The sequence below is a fragment of the Phasianus colchicus genome, chromosome 21 (assembly GCF_987193195.1).
Source record: "Phasianus colchicus chromosome 21, bPhaCol1.hap1.1, whole genome shotgun sequence".
Taxonomy (NCBI): domain Eukaryota; kingdom Metazoa; phylum Chordata; class Aves; order Galliformes; family Phasianidae; genus Phasianus; species Phasianus colchicus.
This window is the reverse complement of record NC_143456.1, coordinates 4609106-4624464: the sequence shown is the minus strand read 5'-3', so window position 1 is coordinate 4624464 and position 15359 is coordinate 4609106. Positions and strand designations below refer to the sequence as shown.

Sequence of the window (15359 nt, the reverse complement as noted above, 5' to 3'; positions counted from 1 at the left end):
AAATCATGGAAATAACTTGGCAAAGAAGCTGAATTACAAGAAAAATCAGTTAGAAACCTAGGTAAAGGCATATAATAGGTCTTTAGAGGAGAGGAATGAATTTAATTGAGTGAAAGCTCAGAAAACCCAAAAGTAAACTCAGGGTCATCAGCATGCTTCTTTCACTTATTCCTCAGTTGCACTTCATAGATCCAGGCTTCCTTTTGCTCTGCTGTTATCACACTTTCCTTTTGCTGTGATTTATTAACTGTGGAACTGTCAAATTATGAAACTGAGGTTCTAGAAATACTTATTAATGTTTGAGAAATTCATTTCACACTTGAATACTTTTTCTAACACTTACTAATGTCCCTCATTTTGGTCATGTGGGTCTACAGGCCAAGAAAACAAGGTATCTTATTATATATTTAGCATGTGGAGATGAAGGATGAAAAAAAGTTGCAGCAACTTTATGCGTTTGATTCTTGTGCTGCTGTGTGTGGTGGCTGTGTGTATACGTGTATAAGCAGGGCAATGTCTGTGTGTTCAGTGACACCATTCTAGTTTCCTTTCAGTCACTATTAAGAAAGCACTTCTAATCCCCTCTGAGAAGCCTGAACATAAAATTCCTTTCATGCCAGTTTTGTCTTCTTCAATTTGGCAAACACTGACCTTCCCCCTGTGATTCCAATGGAACTTGTAATTCAAAAGGCATTTCTGTTTATTATTATCCTGTTACTGTACAAGAATCATCAGGGATGCCAGCACTGTTAAAGCACATACTTACCTTCTGAGCTTTCTGTTGTGGTTTTGTACTGCAAAACAAATATTCAGCAAGCTACAGATAAAGGTTGACTACTTAATTCTCTATTTAATCAGAATGATGAACATAACAAAATTCCTGAGTAGATTACTTGACTCAAGATCCTTGAGAGTAATTTTTCCAATTTCTTTCCCACACAGAATTTTCAGATGGAAATGGATTCAAAAAGTACAAAGAAAGAACACCAATAATGTCAACGTTTATAAATTTACAGGACTGAAACATCTCTGCTTGTCTCAGAATGATACTGTTTTAGAAACATGTTATGTTAAAACAGTATCACATTTAACAGTTCTAAATTGATGCATTCTGACTTATTTAACATGAAATTTTCATTCAAACCATAATTTTGCATAGAGTACTGAGCACTGTGTTTCCATCAGCATTAATCAACTCAGGTTTAACATTTAACCTAATCTGTTCAAATGTACTACTACTCTGCATACTTAGAAAGACAGCATCTGTTAGGAAATGGCTGCAATACCTCTAGCTTTCCTAAAATGCTGACAGTTTCAACCGTTTCTTGAGAAATACTGAGGACTGCAGTTCCAAACAGATGCTTCTACTTTAAAATGAGATCACCTTCTTTGGGTAAAATGGATGGCTCCTTGCAAATAAAGCAGTGATACCACTGGCAGAACACAGAAGGTTACCCAAAAAAACTGTGTGACCACCACACCTTTTTCCTCAAGGTGTGTCTTCACAGTGCTTTTCTCTCCCTGCTGCCTTACTGTTACTGATGATGATTTCTTAAGGACCATAACATATTTCTTCAGGCAATTATTTTATGCCAGCACTAGGAACGTGTTCTTTCCAAAGGAGAATTTCTGCTTTGAAACACCAGCAGTCATTTACAGCTTTTTATGTCCGATAAGCCACTCCTGATGAAAACTGATTGGAGCAAAAGAACCCCTATACAATGCACAGGAGTACACTGAAAGTTCAAAATATCAGACATAAGAGAAAAAAAAAAATTAAACTTTTTGCATCCTTCCAAGTCTGGTAATACCATTTATGGATCAGTGAAAGGAAGAAAGCAGTGGATTGACAATGGTAACATGGAAGACGTCATTTATTTTTCTTACCTACTATAAGAGGTCTGAATTCTGACTTGATTCAGTTGAGCACAAAGCCAATGATGTGTCAGGCTGGACTACTTGCTCTATCTTCTCTTCTTTTTAAGCTGTGGACAAGACGGGAAGTTAATACAACAGAGAGAGACCAAGGCACAATTACAGCTGTCTCACTTGTGTACCGCTCAGTGCAGATGTTTTCAAACCTGCCAATTTGTCTGTATGTAAGTGTTTAATTTCGGTACACACAAAAATGCTCATACAGGAATGTATCCCCTCCACACCCCAAAGCATGTACACACAAATTCAGCAGATGAGATCAGCATGTGCCCACTGAAAGTCTATCTTTTGAGAGTCTGTCCATTTGCATTTTTCTTTGATACCGCTCTTCAGCTTTTGTGCTGCAAGCTTATAAACTCGTACTACATGAAGGTGCTCTAGTTACATCAGCTAACCCTTGCTTCTTCCTTATAACCATGCACATTGGTTGCTATCCTCTTTGCACTCTGGATTTGATAAATGCAACTTTTTGTGTGGAACAAATTTTGAAAGATTATCTTCATGCACACTTTTAAACTTCAAGGGCGAGTTCTCCAGAAAATTATTTATTTGTTTTAATGTTAGTTAGCATCTGTGAATTTAACATCATTTCATAGATATAATTCACTAGTCAATTCATTCATAACAATTTAGCTTGTTATTAATGTTTTCATTTTACAGAAGCGCATCTGAGATGCAGGTATCTGAAAGAAAGGCTATTATTTTTAGAAAGGTACACCCTCTAGAAGAACTCAGCTTGTTGAGAGCTCAGCTCTTCTAAAAAATCTGTCTGCAAGGGTCAGAAAAAAACTATTAAAATGCCTGACACCTATTAATCTACTTCTCTTTAATGTATGTAACTGTGAACTGAGCTCTTTTGAAATCAAATCTCTCATACCTGTGAGATCACGTATTCGAAAATCAGCCTTGGTGTGCCCAAAAATTTGGCCCCACACTACAGATTCTTACACAAATAGTAATATAATCCTTATTTTTGCTCCCAAAATATTTTACTTTAGGGAAATGCATCAGGAAAGAACAAAAGTAAAAGTCCTATTTGAGAAAGCACAGCATGTGCAAATTCACTATTATAGTCAGTAAAAGGTTTAAGAACAAAAAAAGGAATTCTGAGATTTGCACACAGAGATTCTCATAAATTAGCTCAGGAAACTGAAGGTAGAGCCTTGCATGCTATGGGAGTCTGGTATCATAAAATATATTCTTTAAATCCTTTAACAATATTAAAGTCCTGCTTGGAAACATGTACTGTAATACAAATGTTCCTTCTCTTAGCTTGAAAATCAATTATGGAGCTCTTTTCTTTGTTAGAAATTAGCAAAACTCTAAAAAAAATTGAATCAGTTCCCACCCTGGAAAAGTGAGCGAAAGTACTTAATCCATTGGCATTTGTGCACAAAGTGCATTTGTTGTGCTGCTGAATGTAACACGATCTGAACCAAGGAAGGAGAATGAACGCTTTGCGGCCCCTGATGGATTTCAGATTTATTAGACACTGGAATGTTTTTTTTCCCCCCCTTGTCTATAAGAACACGGTGTGTAAGATGATAAAGGGCAGAAATAAAGGGAGCAGACACTGTCGCCCTTAAAATTAAAAGAATCATTTCTAGATTTTGAGAGTGTCAGTGAATTAAAAAACAGCCTAAATATAAGTGTTGCAATATTCACTCTGCTTTCCTCTTGGAAAGAAAAATATTTTGCAGCCACTTGACAAAGCTATGGACATGTGACTAATATTACTTTTATTTTCCTATATGAAGAAAAACATCATCACAAAACATAAACGGAATATTTATGCTGTAAGATAATACACATGTACCTGTAAATTACGAGTACAAGACGTAATAATTCATCTTTAGTTTCATTACTCATGCACTATTGAGTTTTCAAGATTAGGGATAGATTTGTTATGCCACTACATTCCAGTATATGTTTTCTCTTCATTAACCCTCTCTCTCTTCTCTGGCATGCACATTCTAAAGAGTAGGGGCAGTTTTCTTTGCACCAACACATACATACTGTATAAGCTATAGAGAACTGGCATCGTTTTCAAAGGACATATTCACGATCCATTTCATGACGCTAACCAGGCTGAAAAAAAATTAGCTCAGGGTGTAGGGATGTAATTTCAAATAGTTTTTGGGAAAGTCTCCTATTTAGAGAAGAGCTCCGAGGTGTAACATTAATAAAAAGCTCCTTCATTCCAGTATTACAGGATTGTTCTCTTGAGCTGCCAGGATGGGAACCACAGTGGTCTGCTTATAGTGGTGGTAGTTTTGTTTCAGCATCTGTATGTCCCTTTGTGAAATGGAATAGCAAAAGTCTGGAATGAATTGCTTCAATAATTAGAATTCCTATGAAAGTGTAAACAACAAAACTATTCACTGAAAGCAAACTAATGTTTAATATATAAGCAGAGGAATAAACAAGCTCTGTTCTTCTATTTTTGACTCTGTATGTATTCTAAGTGTCTGAAAGCGATGTAAGTCTGACAGAAATGATGAAACCAAGGAGACAGTTTGGGCTAGTGTTCCAAGCACAGGGACTCCAGACTCCTGAAATGTCTGCTAGGGTCTGCCACTGAGTTATTGTGTAATTTTGGGTGAGTCATTCAAATTCTTCATGCACTGATTTCACCAGTTTGTAGAATAGGTGTAAACCTCCCCCATTTACTTCAGCCAGCAAAAATATCTATAAAGCATCTGAGATGACATGTTACATTCAGGCAAATTTTTATTCACCGAGAAACTCTCTGTACAAGCTATATTTGTCCACAGATCTTTTTGTCCTGCAAATCTCTGCCCTCAGACACACACATCCACAGTCATGTCAATTCTGCCTGAAAGATGAGATGAACTTGCCTTTACTGCGAAATCAAAAACGTCATTCTGTCCCTGCAGAAGAGAAATTATTTTAACCATCAAACATCAAGTCTTTTCAAGGAGACCATATAGGCCCAAATCTTGCTTGTCTTAATCAAGTGAGAGGTCCCAGTAAAAATCAGTAGGATGCTCCAAGCTATTAAGGAAAGCAGAGTCTGGCCTCTTGTAAAGCATTGAGGTAAAACAGACACACTACTGCAGTTTGCATTGGACAGTTCTCAATTAGAATGTCAAGATTTATAGTGTATTTTATCCGGTTTTCATTCTTCTCTGTTCACTTTAACTTTTGACCTATGGTTATTGGCAGAAGGGGGCTTGTCCCAAAGGGCCATTATTCCTCCTCCAAAGAGGCCTTCTAAGAAGTGCGAGAAAAAGAGAGTGAGAAGCAGGTCTCTCTGTTAACAGGACCCCTCCTCCATCTCCAGAATACTCACATACTCCGTGTGAGTGAGGGTACAAGAAAACAAGGGTGTTTCTGGATTTTCTTGCAACAAGTTGCTAAGGTTTTGCACTTTTCCTGCTCTGTCCTGCCCTGCCAAGAGTTTGAATGAAAATAAATCATGTGGAAAGAGTCAACATTAAATGTGACAAAAAATCTCCACAGAGCTAGGGCAAAAGAAAAATAATGCTATAAATGTAGGGAATCTATGCTGAGACCTGAGTGGAAGCCATGGGAAGGTGTGGCAGCCAAGTTCTCTCTGGAAGGCGGGAGTTCACAGATCTCTCAGCCAACCCAGGATGTATCATCCTTCAATTTACATGATAGAAGAACTGAAGTAGCAGATACAATCTTGAATTTGAACAAACCTGTATGAGAATTGATAGATTTATCCAGGCCACATAACTCTGCCCAATGAACTCCATACGAAGGAGGTGATAGTTGACTCAAAGAGAAGCCTGAATGGCAAAATTTTTTTAGATGAAATGCTAAGATTATAAATGTATCAGATGGAATTAATGATCTTGCTGTAGGACTATGCTTGTGATACAAATTAAGAGCAGTACTGGAAATGTGGAAGGCCAGAGTATTCCGTGGGAAGGCCTGTATGATCTCAGACATAAGAGCATTAGAAACAAGATGAGATGTAATAGGATGAGATCTCAGGCTGTGCAGTTCGGGATTAATGATAGCAATGCTCTGCAGCGAGCAAGGTGCTCCTCAGCTGGAGATGTCCTTACAGCAATGAGGTCCTTCCCATGGAGGGAGAAGGACAAAAATAACCTAGAAGGCTTTAGGATAGAGCTAGCTTCATTTGCAAAAGAGATTATATAACATAGTTGCCTCTAACAACAGACGACTAGTTTGATGAACCAGAAGGCCCCTTCCAGTCCTATTGTTCCTGCTATTCCCAAAGTTAAATTAACACCAACCTTGCCTAGCAACATCATGTTCCTCTGTGTGTGGAGAGGGAGTTTGCCCTGCAGCTCCTGGGATGAGATGTCTCTTCTTAAATGGGAACTGAAAAGCCTCACAATGAAACGAGCAAGCAGGAGAGGTGCCAGCTTAATATATTTTAAAAAAAAATTAATGGATTTAAATTCTCTGCTGTTGAGGGCAGAAAGACGTGTAACACTGCAGCGTGCAGTAGGGCACCAACCCTACATCCACCTCAGGAGTGGCTGGCAGCACTGTACAGCATTCAGTCCCCTCACAGGGCACCTGGGATCCTCTGCCAACCTGAAGCAATTGGGGCAGAAACAGTCAGTCTGGGAAAGCCACTTTTCTCCATGAAGCCAGAGCTGGTTAAGTGTCTCCTACTTCTCCCCTCCAAGCCTGTCATGATGACAGTGCCTCCGCAACCCACCACATACAAATCCCAGAGCCTGGCAGCAATCTCTCCCACCTGTGTCGTACCCATACATAGATATATATTTGAATATAGGGTATGTGAGGTGAGATGCAACCCCTCTCTCCAATGCACACAGATCTGGGGAGGCTATGAGGTGAGGGCCTGGCCTGAGAGTCAGCCCTTCTGTGTGGGAAAACAAAATGGCGTCAGTGGGTGTTACCAGCACGGGGAGGCCCAGTGCCTCTGTGGTACCTCCTGTGCCTGCTTCTGGATTCCCTCAGGATGGGATTTGAGGCATAAACGACTTGAGGGGAAAGCTGACGGAGCCATTATCAGTGGGTAAGTGAAATAATAGCAATTTAAAATGTGGGGGAATGCAAATTCTCCTTCTCTGACATCCCTCCCCACTGCAGGCAGGCTCCTGCCAGGCTGAGAGGAACAGGCCTGAGCTGCGGCCTGATGCAGTGGTTGGCACTGCTGCCCCTGGCAGGGGTTGGAACTAGATGATCTCTGAGGTCCCTTCCAACCCAGGCCATTTTATGATATTCTATGATTTTAAACCAAAAAAAGTGTTCCTTGACTGGGATAGGTTTGGACTGTGGGACAGGTGGCAGGAGCAGAATGGGAATGGGTGTGCTCCTCCATCTTCTCTCACCTCTTGAGCAGCAGCAGCAGCCAGGAGGGGAGCTTTGGAAGGACACAGCTCCTGCCAGGTGTCACGACCTCAGAGGGGAGCTCCAGAGGAGGAAGCTGAGGACAAGTTCGTATGTGGAGCTGCTGCTCCAGTGCTGGAGCAACTTTCTGTTGAGATTCACCGTGTGGCTTAGTAATGCAACTTGCTCACAGGATACAGAGCAGAGCCCACCTACTCATTCCTGTGAACAGCCATGAGACGGTAATGACTCTCAGTCAATGGTGTAGCTTTGAACAGATGCCTAGAGGTGAAAGGATTTGTATTCCATTACTAGCCCCTTGAACTAGCCAGGGTCTCCCAGGTTAAATATTTTTAGCAGCAGCTTGTTTACATGTCAAACTTGTCAATGAATTGCTGGGGCACTGCTGCCACGAAACTGTGTCAGTGGCAGCCAGTGAGCTTTCTCTGTGCACTGAGCTAAAGCCTTATAAAGGGCTTGTCAGATACATTCTTCCTCCTGTGTCACAAGAGCAAGACTAATTTCAAAGAAATGCTCTTTATTTCTACTTAAAACTGCTAAGGAAAATATCCAGCACTGTCTTTTTTCTTGTCATCTGTTCGACAAGTGTCTCATAAAACAAATTGAGAGGTTTAGATCTCCAAGACAAAAATCAATAAGAGGATAAGTAAAGAATAGGAGGAAGTCAGCAGGCTGAGATTTATTTCACTGGAAATGTTTTTTCAATGGATTTACTAATAAATCTAAAGTGGCTGGTACAGCTGCCTTTGATATGCAGTATCTCCTTTACTTAGATGAAAGTTGCACATGAAAAGGAGCTCTGAATACTGATTTTTACAAGGGTGTAAATCAGGGAAGCCTCACACGAAAATATACCTCCAACATCTGCTTCAGGTACAAGTTGAGAGAAGGGATCTGTTTGCGTGCCAGACTTTTTCACTGTAATTTTGCCCTTTTTCTTTAATATAGTGCAGTAGTTGTGCTCAGGGCCTTGCTGTGCTGCATACTGAATGTTGCAGTGCAATATAATCATCTCTGTCCCAAAGAGTTTACAGAGTTTCAAGGGCAGGAAACTTCACTGAAGTGTTAAATAGGGGATGACCAACGGTGAAATCACAGGGAATGAAGTGTGTAATGGTAGCACTGAACTGTGTTATCTCTTGAAAATCCACTCTAGTTAGTATATCCACTTTAGTGATGGGAAATTGGGAAGATTTTAAAATAAATGGTGATTCAAAACATACTTACAGATAGATAAAATGAAATAAACTCTTGAAATAGTCCCAAGAAGGTCATAATGGACTGGCTGCCAGTCATTTTCAGGTTGATTCCACAACTGGTCTATGTTGTAAAAAGAAGAGATGTCAGTGACAATAATGACAGTTGTTACTGAAAGGCACAGACTTTGATGTGGATGTGTAGCAGTGGAAAAGACTGCACCTCAGTCCAGAACGCCTGTTCTCCCTTCTGTACATTTCCAAAGAATGTGATCTTCCACAAAAGCCTAATATATGAGAAGGAAGTTAGACTGAGCTGCTTGTTGAGTAATATTAGTGGTTTACTCCAATTGGCACATATGACAGATGGCTGTGGGTAGGGAGCTTGTTGCTGTGTCTGTGTATATGCATATGTGCTAGGAGGGGTTCCAGAATGGCATGGTTCACTATTCTATTTCAGATTAAACAAATAGTCTTGGATGATTTTACAGTGTCAGATGGGAAATCAGCCAGAAACTAGCAGATATCTTATTGCTTCTTGTTCTTCAATTGATTTTGCATTTTGGAAAGATTTCTTTGCACCAGACGTGTATTGGTACATGGTTAAGCTCCGTTGTTCCAGTTCACAAATTTGATGTTAGGAAAAAAACAGCAAAAGTGAGAGTAAATCAAGAGATATGGTCATTTTCATCCCCTTCTATGGATTTTCTCACATCAACTTCAGAAACATGTCACAGCTAACTGTGAAAACTGGCACCTCATTACCTACTTTATCATTTCTTATGAGTTATTAAGGATTATTATTATTGTTCATTATCCTTTTTAATAGTGCATACCCTGGCTATTATTTTATGTTATTATTAGAGAGTAGAAGCAAATGTGTGTTTAGGTCACTTAAACAGCTTGTATTTAAAAATTTCTATGGCTGTTATTCCGAAGGATGCAGCCAGGACTGTGATTTGCACGAGGCTTTGGAAATGGAAAATGTGGAATGAAAGCTGTGTGTGATCATATGCTAACTGGATGTGTCATAAAGCCATATGCACAGTGGGGCTGAACTGAAGTTACATGGCCCACCTCAAGTCTATAATTTCCTTCATTTTTGAGTGCTTTGCTTTAGAATCAAAATAACAACACATTACCACAGTAGGTTTTAAATGCAGTTATGTGTGTATACATTATACAAACACACACACGTGTACAAATATTTTGCAGTGGAAAATCACAAAACCTTCATAGCAGGCAATGATCTACCACTGTTTTCCATAACACGTGCATACATATTTAAATTTTTAGAATTGGAATTGGGATAATTTTTTCCCTGTGTCACAGAATATTAAGATTAGACTCATGGAATCATAGAATCATTAAGGTTGGATAAGACCTAGGTGCAGCCATCCCTCTACTACCAATATTGCCTGCTAAACCATGTCTCTAAATACCACATCCACGTGTTTCTGAAACATCTTCAGGGGCTGTGCTACAATGTTATATTATATATAAGTTTCACAGTTATTAAGTGTTATAAAGTGATGTCCATAATTTATGTAACCTTCAACTCTACACCACACATTCAAGAGTCCAGTTCATAAAGCAGGAAAGTAGAAGCTCAGTTTCTCTGAGGAAGATGCAGACAATTATCAAAATTCATGTTCTGAGTCAGAACTAAAGCTAAAATTAGAAAGCAAGTCTTAAGTGCCAAGTTTTGCCCAGCAGACTTTCATGAGGAAGACTGGTCAGACCTTAATTTGATTTCCAAGTCAAGATTGGGACCCTTCAGCTTTCAGCAATAGAACAGGATATGCATATATTTTCAAGTACTCAGTAATATCTGCAGAGGGGGAATGCTGCATGCTGTGCTCCTCACCTCTCCACATCATCTCCACGTCACAAAGCCCCGTCTGGGTTTTCATTCAAAATCTGCTATCTGTAGCCTGACCCTGTTTGATCTCTCCAAAGATCAAAGTCTGAAGAAGCTGAAAGACACAATTACATGATTTATCCTCAGGGGAGCACAGTGACTTCTGAAATTTCTTTCTGCTCTGGATTCCACACACTGTCCTCCTGCCCATAAAATGGAAATACTGATTCTGTTCCTGGTCTGGATTGTCTAAATGGAAGTGAGAGAATAGCAAGTATAATTGCACAGGGACACAAATCATGATGTCACAAAGAACAGGGGGATATTAACTCTTCTGCTTTTGTAGATTTCCAGGCTGCAGTGTAATCCTACAAAATTAAATAATATGATCAGGATTTCCCCCTTTCCTCTTGACCCGACTTTCAAGCTAGGGCTAAGAATTGCAGCACATTTCTTTTCCCAAAGCAAAACACAATCCTGGATGAAAGTCAGTTTAGTTGAGAGAAAAAAAGTACAACAAAAATAGATCTTTTCCATAAACAAAGCTGCTTTCCATTTTGTTAACGTAAACAGGGAGGTGCATTAAGAGATCATGCCACCCAGGCCTGGAAAAAGAAGCAGGGAAACACATTTCTGAATATTTTTCTGAAGGTGCAAGGATGGCTGAGCCTCAGGCAAACTCAGCAGAAGGATAAGGCTCTATAGACAAGGCAGCTTTACAGACTGTTTCACCTGAGACTAAGGAGAACTATACTTTCATAGTTCAGGTCAAATGCAACATCCCCCTTCTCAAATGAAATACCTGTTTATAGTGGGTTCTGTGCACTTTCAGTAGCCCTACATGCTTACCAAAAAAAAATGTAGGTTTTTACAGCAGTTCCCACAGCTCTGAAGACACAAATTCAGGTCTCTGAGCATAGACTTGGATTTGGATGATAATGGCAAAAAAAAAAAAAAAAAAAAGCCTTTCAGAAGTGTAAGTGCTCACCTTTGCAGGCTGAGGCTGGTAGGTCCTGGTGTTCAGGCTGTTGCTGTACCAGCTCTGCAGTGAATGAAAACACCCTTCCCCCAGGGACTGGAAGCAAGGAGATGAAACAACAGAAATAAGAAATGAATTGTGTCCTATTTGTGCACTGGGTTTTAAGATGATCAACTGAAATCAAAGCAGCTAGGATGGAGCATGTTCTGTTAGAACCCAAATTTATTTTCTATTTCATGGTAGGAAATTTAGCCCTTCCAAATGCAAGATCCACACAATACTTTAACCATCAAAATAGTCTCTTTGTTATTGTCTAGAGATGTCTACAGTCTAAATGTCTACAATCTAGGAGCATCTGTAGTTAAATGATGCTTTGCAAAAAATCACACCGGTGAGATGCTGTAGTTTTCTCATACAGTTGGTTTGTGATACATTTCAGTCATTCATTTCATTCATGTGCTATAGCACATAGCTCTTCCCAAGGTAAATTCCTTGCAGACAGAAACACCCCCCACCTTTTCTTTTCCCCTTTGAAGCGTCTCTGTTTCTGTTACTCAAAGCAATCTGCTAATATTAATCTCCCAACTAGATACTGCAGGGCAAATTCTGCCCTTATGCATGTTGCATTTGATTAAAACTGGTATATATATATGCATATAAAGCTGGTAGCAGCAAAGCTCTTCCAGGGCTTGATACCATATCTGATTCACATCAGAGACAATATGACAATAAATAATATCATTGCAAAAGTGGCTTCTTCCACTTTGGCTGATATCAGAAAGGAAGATTTGGCATTTAGTTTCAGTATTTGGATTCAGCCTAAAGATTTATCCAGTGACTCAAACACTACTCCTTCAAACTATTTGGAAAAAGGTCTTCAGGATCTCAGCAGAACAGGATGATTTCTGCTTTTTCTTGCTTCCTTTCGGGCCATAAATGCAGCAAGAAGAGCCTTTTGCAGAAGACCTTGACCCTCTGTGCAGGAAGTTGAAGTCTATGTGCAAGTGAAAAATAGTTTAGCAAATATTCCATATCTATCTTTCCTCCCCCCCAAAGATTAGAGAAGAGGAGGTATATTTGAGGTAGTATTTTTTCTGGTCTCCTTTTGATAATCTCTAGGTACGCCATCACTCCATCATGTATCTTGAAAAATATGTGCATGGAAAGAAGTAGTTTCGATTGTTTTATCCTTTCTGATACTTTTTTACTCCCCTCTCCCTTTTTCCTTCCTCTGTTCCTCTGCAGCTCCCATTAGGAACAAGTCAGTGACTCATAAAAGCACATTTTCACTCATTCACTACATCACAGCCCTACATGCTCAGCCACTACAGGGTTCCTTGACGCTTGATCTTTGCCACCAGGAGCATCCAATTCTTTGGCCAGTTTTAAGGCCAAAGGGAACTCTACAAACCAGTTGTTCTCTGTTTCCCCCAGGAACAAAACTGTGGCTATGTTACTGCCCTCTAAAGATGTGTGGATCAGCATTAAAGCGCTGACCTGTTCAACGCTTCTATGACCCTTTGAACTGTGGGTCTTTGAAGCAAAGGCTGTAACAAACTGGTGTACAATAAGCTGCTGCCCCATGCCGGGAAAGGCAGAGGTATCAGGGACTGGTGGAAGCTTTTGAAGGCACGGAATGCTATTAAAAACTGCGAGAGACTGGAGAAAAAGAGACAGTGGAAAACAAATCTCTTTTCCAAGCAGCGGTACATCTAAGTTTGGCAAGTTAAAACTAGGGCCACTAAACTAGATTTGACTCTGACAGAATTTTGGGGTGGCTTATGGTTTTGGCTTAGATGCATTTTTGCTGAAATAGCATCTTTTTACTTTACTTAGTTCAGTTTGGGGCTCTTCTTACCTTTCTGCACCAATAAGACAGCAGGGAGGAGAGAAGCAGTCTGCATAGCAATAATTATTATCAATTGTATTGTGTTTTTTATCTTCAAAGTGCTTTACAGAGACAAACTAATTATTTCTCTGCAACACCCCTGTGAAGAAGATGGTAAGTATCATTATCTCTGTTTTACCAATGGGGAGACTGAGCCAGAGCATTTAAGTGATTAGCCTGGGGCCACAGGGGCAGTTAGTGTCAGGGCTGGGAATGCAGGAGTGTCTCTGCTCCCAGTCAGCACCAGGCAACATATCTCTTTTAGGAGGAACAAAAGGGAACCTTTCTCCAGACTTGGAACCTAAAAGAAGCTCCTTTTTTTTTTTTTTTTTTTTTTTTTTTTTTTTTGGCAGAGGATTATAAACTCTTTCTTTAAAATGTAATCATCATTGGAAAAAAAAGTCTGTGGAGTAATGGCACCAGAGAGGGTTGAAAATCGGCACGTCTGCTTTATAGGCAATCCTGGAATTTGAAAAAAATGGGGAAATTCCTGGAAAATGTGTGTGTGTGAGGGAGGGTGATGTGTTCTATTTCAGTATAAAAAAAAAGTGACATATTTGAAATTTCCCATGGAAAGTAAAATAAATTACAATGATTTTTAAATATCAAAATGTTTCGTTGCAGACATTTCAAAATGAAACTGAACCTGAAAGTCTGTGCTCTGAAGTTCCTGGTTCAGACATGGCTTCAGGGCTTTTAAATTCCTGCATGCCTATCGGCTCTCAGTGAGGTTCTCAGGGCTTCCACAGGTATGTTAGTCGTCACCTCCCCTGAGCACAATGTGGGCTGTGGAGTGCCTCTGCTCTAGGGGAAAAAAAATCATTTAAAACCACCGATAGTTTGGCTGTTTGACTTTGCTCTGGAACAGAAAGAGAGCAGTCATACTAGACCAGATGGGAAGCAAAAAGTACACAAAAGCAAGAGGTCACTTTCTGGGCCAAATCTGCAATGGGAACTTTCCCACTAACATAATATTGCCAGCTGCATAGCTCCCTGACCAGTCTGCTGTCGTGGAGAAGCTGTCACATCCTGAAACCTGTGCTCCATGATACCTTATGGGGCAAGCTTACTTGGCCAGGATTGGTTAGGATTCCTTCTGTGTCTTAGAAGCCAGTAAGTTTCTTGAATTTCAAGGACACTGTCACTTTTGAGACACAAATAATTTTCAGCAGTGAATTCTTATCCAGCTCTGTGAGACATCACCGGCAGTGGAGTTGTTATCCCTGTGCATTAGATCCTGATCTGTTGATTTTGGAGATCAGTGTGGAGTCTCTTCCTTCCTCTCCTCCATCCCCTTTCCCCATAGTGCTGCTGTGCCAGCCCAGCTCAGAGGAGATGTGCTTTTAGGTATCAGCCTGTTAATTAAATGCCAAGAGTAGTGTTCTGCAAACATGCCAGAGAACACAGAGCAGTTGCTGACAGCCTGTCAATACTTGCAAGGAGCCTTGATGGCTTTTGGCATGAGACAGAAGGATCTCCTAGACATCCTCCACAGCCAGATGTTCCTTGGTGCCCTACTGTGGGGTGAAGCAGGGATGGAGCTGAGCAGGCTGTTCGTAAGCCAGTTAGAGCTACCTGTCTTGTCTCATTCAAGGAGAAAGCTGAAGTCCTAAGTGACAATCCATCCTGCTTGCCTCCCTGACATTAAGATGAGATATGAAGTTGGGACAATGGAGAGGAAACTGCAGAGCAGAGCTAGCTCTTTTTTTTCTATGGGATTTTCTTTTGCCTGGATATGACCCTTAGAATACTGAAGTACAATCACTGACCTCGGGTGCTGCCTAAGGACTGGGGCTAGAGAAAAGATGAGATTTCAGGGCAGGAGAACGGGCAAAAAAACCCAACATCTTTCTTCTTTTGGTTTTGTTTGGAATTTTTGTTTGGAATGAAGAGCTGTTGAAGAACACAACTCTTTTTTACATGGTTTATACTGCAGTACTGACAGGGGCTAAAATGCATGAAAAGAACTTAGAATCAATACCAAGTCCAGCTATCACATAGCTCTGGTTCCATTTCATCCTGAAGAGTTGAGCCAGATCCTCAAATGCTCAGAAGCTGCCATGAGGGCTGGATTTGCTAAAGAGTTCTGTAGCCTGCCAGCTTGGCACTTTTGAAAATCTAGATACTGATTTTGGTGCTTAAATGAGAGCTGAGCTC

General features: G+C 40.2%; 2 long non-coding RNA genes across 3 annotated transcripts in view; one reads left to right on the top strand and one right to left on the bottom strand.

Annotated features, from left to right (window-relative positions):
• Positions 1 to 1335: 1335 nt before the first annotated feature.
• On the bottom strand, positions 1336 to 6273 carry LOC149915306 (uncharacterized). Its single transcript, XR_016459236.1, has 3 exons — positions 6186 to 6273; positions 1888 to 1985; positions 1336 to 1736 (listed from the first exon to the last, which is right to left on the bottom strand). It is a non-coding gene; the product is annotated as an uncharacterized LOC149915306 (long non-coding RNA).
• The window catches only part of LOC149915305 (uncharacterized), a 65552-nt gene continuing 56425 nt past the window's right edge, over positions 6233 to 15359 (top strand). The window contains exon 1 of one of the 2 annotated variants that reach the window (XR_016459233.1): positions 6233 to 6943. This is a non-coding gene — a long non-coding RNA (uncharacterized LOC149915305). The remainder of the gene's footprint in view (positions 6944 to 15359) is intronic. The other variant, XR_016459234.1, reaches the window with a different exon arrangement.